Source organism: Cynoglossus semilaevis, chromosome 9 (assembly GCF_000523025.1).
Source record: "Cynoglossus semilaevis isolate Cse_v1.0 chromosome 9, Cse_v1.0, whole genome shotgun sequence".
NCBI classification, from domain to species: domain Eukaryota; kingdom Metazoa; phylum Chordata; class Actinopteri; order Pleuronectiformes; family Cynoglossidae; genus Cynoglossus; species Cynoglossus semilaevis.
The window spans coordinates 8,522,917-8,525,502 of record NC_024315.1 but is presented as its reverse complement, the minus strand read 5'-3'; positions in this window follow the sequence as shown (position 1 = coordinate 8,525,502).

Genomic DNA, 2,586 nt, shown 5'->3' with positions numbered 1-2,586 from the left:
CCAAAAGAGAAATTATTTATTTATTGGTTCAGAGTTAGCATAACGAGCTGGGAAGGAGAGATGCCGAGTTCAGAGGAGGAGTGAAGGCAGTGGCACTGGGTCGACTTTTATTTGACATTTTTTAAATTATTATGATCATTATTATATTACACTATTATTGCTAATTATTTATTCTTTTTGTATGGGTTCCGATTTGAAAGATCTCATAACTAATATTTGTTGTAACAGTGAAAGTTGTTTGCCAACAAATAAATTACTGACATAGCTCTGTGGTCTGTTGACTTATTACTGCTAATCTTTTATCTTTTTTTAATGTTAAAACAAAACAAGTTTGAAGTGCTTCAGTGTCTATTGGCAACACAAAAAAGTTTATTCTTCAAAGTCAATTTTCAGTTTTCTCTTTAAATATTTTTGATCATTTTTCTGAACCTTCATTCCTGTATGAACAGTATAGTTCCCTGGTTTTCTCAGAATGTCAAGAGCTAAACTTGTTGGTTAAAATTTTCAGAACTGATTTGCTTTATAAATATACATCAATTTTAACAAAAACACATGTGGTAAAAATGCAATATTGTTTAAATCATGTATTTGTTTTCCACTTGATAATAGTCTTATCCATCACAGGAAAAGCAGCTGGCCCTTCGGGATTTTAAAAATGATCCGGTCTGACCTTTGTTCACAAAGTACTGCATTACTGTCGTTCCATTTTCTTACTATAATCATTTCTATGCCAAGGCCTGAGGCTATATGTTTTTCAGACCGATTAGAACCAAGTAAGAAAAGGTCAAAGACACCGCGACCTTATCAACATTTTCCCCACTTAAGATGCATTTGTATGCTAATGTTGAAAACAACAAAAATGACATCATGGCAAATAATAAATCAATTGAATTATTTTGAGCGCAAATACATTTTATGGATGAGAAAAAAAACGTGTTGGCGAAACATAATCGCAGAACCAGAAAATATCAGAATATAAAAGAATAGTGTGGAACGGTGTAACATTTTTTTAATCGCTACAATGCATCTTTCTTGAAAACCAACTAAAGCCATCAAAAATATGACATCCTCCTCCTCCTCCTCCCCCTCCCACTCCCACTCCCACTCCCACTCCCCCTTCTTCCCCACCTCCACGCCGCTGCCAGAGTGGCAGGCTGATTAAACGAGCGCTGGTCTATGTGGGTCATATCGCTGCTGGAGCGCTCTGATCGGTTAGTGCTGCCTGCCTGTGTTATCTTCCTCACTCTGTTTCCTCCTTCAAGGGACGGCTTTCAGTGTGTCTTACAAGGTGACACGTGTCTCACAGACCAAAGGACGGTGACTGAGGAGATGAGCAGGAGAGTATTTGAACGGGGAACGTCTGAACGTCTGCATTTTTATACATGAAGTCAGTCAGGCTATCTTTGGAGCTAACATAGGCTCAAATATTTTTGAGTTGGTTTAAAAAAAAAAAAACAAACACATAAATCTCACCAAGGTGTACGAAGCATAATTAGAAGTCGGACTCAGACACCCTGAAGTATTTGTCATTTTATGGAACAAGTGGATAAATACGCCCCAGTTCTCAACACCGTCCATACTGTATTTGCGTGTGATGGTTTAAATCCCAGAGTTGTTTAAATTCTGTTTATCTAGAAGCAAACAGGGTTGATGGATTTACTTAGTCCTAGAGCTGATCAGTGGCCTTTTCCTACAACGAGTCCCTTATTACACTGTGATGGATGTGACCGGGTCTGTCCATGGCACCCTGTGTGAGCAATGAATGTGAATGAACGGCTTGGCGACGAGCAGCTTTCATTGTGGAAGTGGCACTACACTGTGGCCTCTGTTAATTAAGGCAACTGTGGCATTTAAAGCGGAGTTTGGATTTGATTAAACGAGATGATCCAGCCTATCCATATAGAGTATGACATTTCAAGATTTCCATCCCATTTCCTTCTTCCGCACCGTTAGTCACGTTAACGCACGAGGCGCACGTTCACTAACCGTTCTTAAATCTAGCTGAGGTTCTGATGGGATCAAGTGGAAGGGAACACACGCCCGCCCCGCGCTCTAATAAAATCTGTGGCCTGTCATAGTAACGAACTGTTTGTCAACATCAACCGTCATAACGGCAGAGAGCCCTGTATTAATTAGAAGTGCAGTGACAAAGAACTCTCCAGTCTGATCTACGTAACTGCAGTTTTTGGCAAACTTTACTTCATTTTTTTTTTTTTAAAAACAAGATGGTGGAAGGGTGAAGAAATCACAGCACAAATCACAGCACAAATCACACAGAATCAAAACAAACTTTAACACATGGAGTTCACTCAGGAAAAGGAGAAACAAACAAAAGGAGGTGCTGTGAGTGGCAGGTCTATGTTGTCTGCAGGGGAAGAGTTTACAAGACACAGGTGGTGATGGTTAGGTGATCAGTGAGGGAAACACAGGAGGCAGGAGCAGGTGGAGGAACCGGGGCAGAAAGAAGAGGTGAGGCATTATTCCACACAAGATGTAAGTTTAAAAACATGCAGATCGTGAATAGTTCACCTAAATTCACCAACCCAACCTAACCCAGCTAATCCAGCTAACCCAGCTAACCCAACC